The 9,226-nt window shown below is 55.9% G+C and overlaps 1 pseudogene; it reads left to right on the forward strand.

The window, feature by feature from the left end:
* The first annotated feature begins 416 nt into the window (after positions 1–416).
* The window catches only part of LOC144609617 (ADP-ribosylation factor-like protein 2), a 36,449-nt pseudogene continuing 27,639 nt past the window's right edge, over positions 417–9,226 (forward strand).

Raw genomic sequence — 9,226 nt, forward strand, 5'->3', positions numbered from 1 at the left:
GCGGTGGCCAATCAGGGAGTTTATAGGATGATCGGCAGCCAGGATGACCAATGGCAGTGGCTGTCAGGCGGGACCTAATGCTGAATGACGGGGCGGTGGACCAATGGGGAGGAGGAGAGGCGGGGGGCCTGGCCATTGGGAGCGGCGGGAAGGTGGGCCCTGGGGCTGAGTGACGGCGCATTGAACCAATGAAAACCGATGATGGGCGGGACCTCTGGCGGTGGCCAATGAGAGGGTACATAGGATGATCGGCAGCGAGTGCGACCAATACCAGTGGCCGGGAGGCGGGACTTGGTGCTGAATGACGGGGCGTTGGACCAATGGGGAGGAGGAGGGGCGGAGGCCTGGGCCATTGGGAGCGGCGGGGAGGCGGGACCTGGGCCGGCGGGAGAGAGGAGGAGGAGGAGGAGGAGGGGATGGGGCTGCTGAGCATCCTGAAGAAAATGAAGCAGAAGGAGCGGGAGGTGCGGCTCCTCATGCTGTATCCTGATGGAGGGGGAGGGGGGGGGAGGGGGGGGAGGGGGGGGAGGGGGAGGGGGAGAGGGAGGGAGGGGGAGGGGGGAGGGGGAGGGGGAGGGGGAGGAGGGGGAGGGGGGGGAGGAGAGGGAGGGAGGGGGAGGGGGAGTGGGGAGAGGAGAGGGGGAGAGAGGGAGGGAGGGAGGGGGAGGGGGAGGGAGGGAGGGGGAGGGAGGGAGGGAGGGAGGGGGAGGGGGAGGGAGGGAGGGGGAGGGAGGGAGGGAGGGAGGGGGAGGGGGAGGGGGGAGGGGGGGGAGGGGGGAGGGGGAGAGAGGAGAGGGAGGGAGGGGGAGGGGGAGGGGGAGGGGGGGGAGGAGAGGGGGAGAGAGGGAGGGAGGGAGGGGGGAGAGAGGAGAGGGAGGGAGGGGGAGGGGGAGAGAGGAGAGGGAGGGAGGGGGAGAGAGGAGAGGGAGGGAGGGAGGGGGAGGGGGGAGAGGAGAGGGAGGGAGGGAGGGGGAGAGAGGAGAGGGAGGGAGGGGGAGGGGGAGAGAGGAGAGGGAGGGAGGGGGAGAGAGGAGAGGGAGGGAGGGAGGGGGAGGGAGGGGGAGGGAGGGAGGAGGGAGGGAGGGGGAGAGAGGGGGGAGAGGGAGGGAGGGGGAGAAGGGAGAGGGGGAGGGAGGGGGGGAGGGAGAGGGAGGGGGAGGGGGGAGAGGAGAGGGAGGGGGGAGAGGGAGATGGAGGGGGAGAGAGAGAGTGAGAAAGGAGAGAGAGAGAGATGGGTTAAGGGGGGAGAGAGAGAGGGAGGGGTAGAGAGAGGGGCAGAGAGAGGGAGGGGTAGAGAGAGGGAGGGGTAGAGAGGGGGAGAGAGAGGGAGGGGTAGAGAGAGGGGGAGAGAGAGAGGGGGAGAGAGGAGGAGGGGGAGAGAGAGAATGGGGAGAGTGGAGGGAGAGGGAGGGGAGAGGGAAAAAGGGAGTGAGGGAGGAGGTGTGGGGGGGAAGAGAGTGACTGAAACTATGAATGGGAGAGGAGAGGAGGGAGGTGCAGCTCAAGCTCAAGGGGGAGGGGGGAGAGAGAGAGGGGGAAGAGGGAGAGAGAGGGTGAGGAGGGGAGAGAGGGAGAGGGGAGGAAAGAGGGGGGAGGGAGAGAAGGAGGAGAGAGGGGGGAGGGAGAAGAGGAGAGAGGGAGGGGAGGGAGGTGTGGCTCCACGTGCCGTCTCCTGAGGGGGAGATGGAGGGAGAGAGGGATAGAGAGAGAAAATGTATGAGGGGAAGGGAAGGTAAGGAATGGAAGAGAGAGAAGGGAGAGGAGGGATGGGGAGTGACGGAGTGTGAGGGAGGGAGGGGAGGGGGTTAGGAGTGAGGGAGAAAGGGGGAGGCTAGAGGGAGTGAGAGGAGAGGGGGGGGGGGAGGCTGAAGGTTGTTGCCCGGGCAGAGGGGTGGGGGTTGCAAGATGGAAGAGAGAGTTGAGTGGGGAGGAGAGGGGAGAGAGAGAGAGAGGGGGGGAGAGAGAGGGGGGGAGAGAGAGGGAGGGGGAGAGAGAGGGAGGGGGAGAGAGGGGGGAGAGAGAGAGAAAGAATGGGGAGAGAGAGAGGGAGGGGGTGAAGGGGGGGAGAGGAGAGAGAGGGAGTAGAGGAGGGAGAGAGGGTAGAGAGAGAGGGAGAGAGAGGGGAGTAATTAGGGGGAGGGGGAGAGAGAGGGAGGGGGAAGGAGGGGGGAGAGGAGTGAGGGAGGGAGAGGTGGAGAGAGGGGGAAGAGGGAGGGAGGGAGGAGGGGGAGAGGGAGGTGGAGAGGGAGAGGAGGGGGGTAAGAAGAGGGGGAGATGGAGAGGGAGGGGAGAGAGGGAGGGGAGGGGGGGAGAGGGAGAGGAGGGGAGAGAGGGTGGAGAGGGAGGGGAGGGAGAGGAGAGGGGAGGCTGAAGGCTGGCCCGGGGTAGAGGTGTGGGGGTTGCGAGATGGAAGGGAGGGGGTGGCCTACTGCACCTATTTTCTATGTTTCTATGTGTCCGCACGCGGGAATAGTCTACCACAGCTGTGACGTTCCTGGTTCCTTAACCTGCCACCCTTCAGTGGGTTGGACAACGCTGGGAAAACGACCATCCTGAAGAAGTTCAACGGGGAGGACATCGACACCATCTCCCCACGCTGGGCTTCAACATCAAGACCCTGGAACACAGAAAGTAAGATGGCCTCTCGTGATTCACCCCCTGTTTGTCCCATCTTTGCGGCGCTGGGAATGTACCCGCCGGAGTTTGGAAGGAAGAGGGGGCAAACCGCACTGAAACATAACGAATAGTGTGCGGCCTGGATAGAGTGGACGTGTGGAGAGAGGACGCTTGCACCAGTGGGAGAGTCTAGGACCAGAGGGCACAGTCTCAGAATTAAAGGACGTTCCTGCAGTTGTACAGGGCCCTAGTGAGACCGCACCTGGAGTACTGTGTGCAGTTGTACAGGGCCCTAGTGAGACCGCACCTGGAGTACTGTGTGCAGTTGTACAGGGCCCTGGTGAGACCGCACCTGGAGTACTGTGTGCAGTTTTGGTCTCCAAATTTGAGGAAGGATATTCTTGCTATTGAGGGCGTGCAGCGTAGGTTTACTAGGTTAATTCCCGGAATGGCGGGACTGTCATATGTTGAAAGACTGGAGCGACTAGGCTTGTATACACTGGAATTTAGAAGGATGAGAGGAGATCTTATCGAAACGTATAAGATTATTAAGGGGTTGGACACATTAGAGGCAGGAAACATGTTCCCAATGTTGGGGGAGTCCAGAACCAGGGGCCACAGTTTAAGAATAAGGGGTCGGCCATTTAGAACTGAGATGAGGAAAATCTTTTTCAGTCAGAGAGTTGTGAATCTGTGGAATTCTCTGCCTCAGAAGGCAGTGGAGGCCAATTCACTGAATGCTTTCAAGAGAGAGCTAGATAGAGCTGTTAAGGATAGCGGGGTCAGGGGGTATGGGGAGAAGGCAGGAACGGGGTACTGATTGAGAATGATCAACCATGATCACATTGAATGGCGGTGCCGGCTCGAAGGCCCGAATGGCCTCCTCCTGCACCTATTGTCTATTGAAGGAGATGAGGAGGGATTTCGTTAGTTAGAGGGCGGTGAATCTGTGGGATTCTTTGCCACAGACGGCTGTGGAGGCCACAAGTCAGTGGATATATTTAAGGCAGAGATGGATAGATTGTTGATTAGTGCGGGTGTCAGGGGTTATGGGGAGAAGGCAGGAGAATGGGGTTAGGAGGGAGAGATAGATCAGCCATGATTGAATGGTGGAATAGACTTGATGGGCCTTATGCCCTAATTCTACTCCTATTCCTCATGACCATATGACTTTAATGTCATTGTTCTGATTTAGAAACATAGACAATAGGTGCAGGAGGAGGCCATTCGGCCCTTCGAGCCAGCACCGCCATTCAATGTGATCATGGCTGATCATCCACAATCAGTGCCCCGTTCCTGCTTTCTCCCCACATCCCTTGATTCCGTTAGACCTAAGAGCTAAATCTAACTCTCTCTTGAAAACATCCAGTGAATCGGCCTCCACTGCCCTCTGTGGCAGAGAATTCCTCAGATTCACAACTCTCTGGGTGATTTTTTTTCTCCTCATCTCAGTCCTAAATGGCCGACACCTTATTCTTAAACTGTGTGACCCCCTGGTTCTGGATTCCCCCAACATCGGGAACATTTTTACAGCATCTAGCCTGTCCAATCCCTTAAGAATTTTATATGTTTCTATAAGATCCCTCTCTTCCTTCCAAACTCCAGTGAGTACAAGCCAGACGACCCATTCTTTCATCATATGACAGTCCCGCCATCCCGGGAATTAACCTGGTAAACCTGTTGGGGGGGGGGGTCCAGAACCAGGGGTCACAGTTTAAGAATAAGGGGTCGGCCATTTAGGACTGAGATGAGGAAAAAACGTTTTCACCGAGAGAGTTGTGAATCTGTGGAATTCTCTGCCACAGAGGGCAGTGGAGGCCAATTCTTTTTTACTGGATGTTTTCAAGAGAGAGTTAGATTTAGCTCTTGGGGCTAACGGAATCAAGGGATGTGGGGAGAAAGCAGGAACGGGGCACTGATTTTAGATGATCAGCCATATTGAATGGCGGTGCTGGCTCGAAGTGCCGAATGGCCCACTCCTGCATCTATTTTTCTACGTTTCTACGCTGCACTCCCTCAATAGCAAGAACGTCCTTCATCAAATTAGGGTCATTTGGCATGGGAACATCTGACAATAAAACATTCCTGTGCAGGAAACAACTGCAGATGCTGGTTTAAATCGAAGGTAGGCACAAAATGCTGGAGTAACTCAGCGGGTCAGGCAGCATCTCTGGAGAGAAAATAATGGGTGACGTTTTGGGTCGAGACCCTTCTTCAGACTGTGTGTGTGTGTGTGTGTGTGTGAGTACGTCAGGCAGGATATTTTTACGGCAGAGATAGATTCTCGATTAGTACGGGTGTTTGGGGATATGGGGAGAAGGCAAGAGAATTATCTGCCTCAGAAGGCAGTGGAGGCCAATTCTCTGAATGCATTCAAGAGAGAGCTGGATAGAGCTCTTAAGGATAGCGGAGTCAGGGGGTATGGGGAGAAGGCAGGAACGGGGTACTGATTGACAATTAGAGCTCTTAAGGATAGTGGAGTCAGGGGGTATGGGGAGAAGGCAGGAACGGGGTACTGATTGAGAACGATCAGCCATGATCACGGTGAATGGCGGTGCTGGCTCGAAGGGCCGAATGGCCTCCTGCACCTATTGTCTAATGGGAATGGGGTTAGGAGGAAGAGATAGATTGATGAATGGCGGAGTGAATGGCGGAGTCGACTTGATGGGCCGAATGGCCTAATTCTGCTCCTATCACATATGATCTCACCTAGTCAAGGTCAGCTGGTAAAGAGGGGAGCGGCATCCTTTAGATTTTCGGGGATGCTCGGAGGTACTCGGACGGAGCTGGGAATGAAGCCTTGTCCCCCTCTTCCCCCCCCACCCCCCCCCCTCACTCCCTCCCCTGCAGCTTCAAGCTGAATATCTGGGACGTGGGGGGTCAGAAGTCGCTGCGTTCCTACTGGCGGAACTACTTTGAGAGCACGGACGGCCTGGTGTGGGTGGTGGACAGCGCCGACCGTCTGCGGCTGGAGGACTGCAAGCGCGAGCTCTTCACGCTGCTGTGCGAGGAGGTAACGGGCCGCGCGGGGCGGGGCGGGCGGGCGGGAAGGAGGGCAGTCGCAGTCAGACGGTCATAGAGTGATACAGTGTGGAAACAGGCCCTTAGGCCCAACTCGCCCACACCAGCCAACATGTTCCAGCTACACTAGTCCCACCTGCCCGCGCTTGGTCCATATCCCTCCAAACCCGTCCTATCCATGTACCTGTCGAACTGTTTCGGATGAGAGGGGATCTTATCGAAACGTATAAGATTATTAAGGGGTTGGACACATTAGAGGCAGGAAACATGTTCCCAATGTTGGGGGAGTCCAGAACCAGGGGCCACACAGTTTAAGAATAAGGGGTAGGCCATTTAGAACGGAGATGAGGAAGAACTTTTTCAGTCAGAGAGTGGTGAAGGTGTGGAATTCTCTGCCTCAGAAGGCAGTGGAGGCCAATTCGTTGGATGCTTTCAAGAGAGAGCTGGATAGAGCTCTTAAGGATAGCGGAGTGAGGGGGTATGGGGAGAAGGCAGGAACGGGGTACTGATTGAGAATGATCAGCCATGATCGCATTGAATGGCGGTGCTGGCTCGAAGGGCTGAATGGCCTCCTCCTGCACCTATTGTCTATTGTTTCTTATACGATGGGATAGTCCCAGCCTCAACTACCCCCTCTGGCAGCTCGTTCCGTACACCCACCACCCTCTGTGTGGAAGAGAGGGTGGCACACTCACACACACACACACACACACACACACTTGGATAGACACCCACAGACACACTTGCATACACACACTGACACACTCGTGCACACACACACACACACACTCATGCACACACACACACACACACTGACACACTCGTGCGCACACACACAGACACACACTACCCGCGTTGACACCCATGGACACACACACACACACGAACACACACACACACACAACCACCACTCGGGTGTCTGGAGCTGTGAGGCAGCAGCTGCTCCATTTTGCCGCTCGTAAAGAGGGAGTGAGTTGTGGCGTTTGGGATGAAGCTGGTCGGTGGGCACACTGTGGTGAGGCGGTGTGGGCAGTGGGCACACTGTGTGGTGAGGTGGTGTGGGCAGTGGGCACACTGTGGTGAGGTGGTGTGGGCAGTGGGCACACTGTGGTGAGGAGGTGTGGGCAGTGGGCACACTGTGGTGAGCCGGTGTGATTTGTTTTGTTTCGTTTTGGTCTCCAAATTTGAGGAAGGATATTCTTGCTATTGAGGGCGTGCAGCGTAGGTTCACCAGGTTAATCCCCGGAATGGCGGGACTATCGTATGTTGAAAGACTGGAGCGACTAGGTTTGTATACACTGGAATTTAGAAGGATGAGAGGGGATCTTATCGAAAGATTATTATGGGTTGGACACGTTAGAGGCAGGAAACATGTTCCCAATGTTGGGGGAGTCCAGAACCAGGGGCCACACAGTTTAAGAATAAGGGGTCGGCCATTTAGAACGGAGATGAGGAAAAACTTTTTCATTCAGAGAGTTGTCAATCTGTGGAATTCTCTGCCTCAGAAGGCAGTGGAGGCCAATTCTCTGAATGCATTCAAGAGAGAGCTGGATAGAGCTCTTAAGGATAGCGGAGTCAGGGGGTATGGGGAGAAGGCAGGAACGGGGTACTGATTGAGAATGATCAGCCGTGATCACACTGAATGGCGGTGCTGGCTCGAAGGGCCGAATGGCCTCCTCCTGCACCTATTGTCTATTGTCTATTGAGGTGGTGTGGGCTGGTGAAGTGGGCACACTGTGGTGAGGAGGTGTGGGCAGTGGGCACACTGTGCTGAGGCTGTGTGTTTGTTTTGTTTGGTTTTGTTTTGGTCTCCAAATTTGAGGAAGGACATTCTTGCTATTGAGGGCGTGCAGCGTAGGTTTACTAGGTTAATCCCCGGAATGGCGGGACTGTCGTATGTTGAAAGACTGGAGCGACTAGGCTTGTATACACTGGAATTTAGAAGGATGAGAGGGAATCTTATCGAAACATATAAGATTATTAAGGGTTAGACACGTTAGAGGCAGGAAACATGTTCCCCATGTTGGGGGAGTCCAGAACCAGGGGCCACAGTTTAAGAATAAGGGGTCGGCCATTTAGAACGGAGATGAGGAAAATCTTTTCCATTCAGAGAGTTGTCAATCTGTGGAATTCTCTGCCTCAGAAGGCAGTGGAGGCCAATTCTCTGAATGCATTCAAGAGAGAGCTAGATAGAGCTCTTAAGGATAGCGGAGTACGGGGGTATGGGGAGAAGGCAGGAACGGGGTACTGATTGAGAATGATCAGCCGTGATCACACTGAATGGCGGTGCTGGCTCGAAGGGCCGAATGGCCTCCTCCTGCACCTATTGTCTATTGAGGCGGTGTGGGCAGTGGGCGCACTGTGTGTTGAGGTGGTGTGGGCAGTGGGCGCACTGTGTGTTGAGGTGGTGTGGGCTGGGCGGCACACTGTGTGTTGAGGTGGTGTGGGCAGTGGGCGCACTGTGTGTTGAGGTGGTGTGGGCTGGGCGGCACACTGTGTGTTGAGGTGGTGTGGGCAGTGGGCGCACTGTGTGTTGAGGTGGTGTGGGCTGGGCGGCACACTGTGTGTTGAGGTGGTGTGGGCAGTGGGCGCACTGTGTGTTGAGGTGGTGTGGGCTGGGCGACACACTGTGTGCTGAGCCTCGTGGTGTGGATCACAGGGGGGGGATGAAACGCTGGTGCAGGGCACTCCTTGACCCGGTGTCCTCTCTCCACAGAGGCTGGCTGGAGCTACACTCTTAGTGTTCGCCAACAAGCAGGACCTCCCGGGGGCTCTCTCATCTGATGCCATCAAAGATGTAAGTCACACCGTGGTGCCACAGCGCTCAAGTTGCTGCCACCCAGGTCCAAATATGAAACGGTGCTTCATAATCGACCTAACACTATCTAAACACGTGACCGCAGCGGCCGATCCTCGCAGCGCCGGAGACCCGGGTTCCATCCCGACTACGGGCGCCGTCTGTATGGAGTTTGTACATTCTCCCCGTGACCTGCGTGGGTTTTCTCCGAGATCTCCGGTTTCCCTCCCACACTCCAAAGACGTGCGGGTTTGTAGGTTAATTGACTGGGTAAAATGTTAAAAAGAAACTTTAAAAATTGTCCCTAGTGTGTGTAGGATAGTGTTAGTGTGCGGGGATCGCTGGGCGGCGCGGACCCGGTGGGCCGAAGGGCCTGTTTCCGCGCTGTATCTCTAACTCTAAAAAAAAATCTTCTACACTCCAAAGACGTACCAGTTTATAGGTTAATTGGCTTGGTTTCAATGTAAAAACTGTCCCCAGTGGGTGTAGGATAGTGTAAGAATATATAAGAAAATAACTGCAGATGCTGGTACAAATCGAAGGTATTTATTCACAAAATGCTGGAGTAACTCAGCAGGTCAGGCAGCATCTCAGGAGAGAAGGAATGGGTGACGTTTCGGATCGAGACCCTTCTTCAGACTGATGTCAGGGGGGCGGGACAAAGGAAGGATATAGGTGGAGACAGGAAGATAGAGGGAGATCTGGGAAGGGGAAGAGAGGGACAGAGGGACTATCTAAAGTTGGAGAAGTAGGATCGTGTTAGTGTGCGGGGATCGCTGGTCGGCACGGACT

Source organism: Rhinoraja longicauda, chromosome 34 (assembly GCF_053455715.1).
Source record: "Rhinoraja longicauda isolate Sanriku21f chromosome 34, sRhiLon1.1, whole genome shotgun sequence".
Classification (NCBI taxonomy): Eukaryota; Metazoa; Chordata; class Chondrichthyes; order Rajiformes; family Arhynchobatidae; genus Rhinoraja; species Rhinoraja longicauda.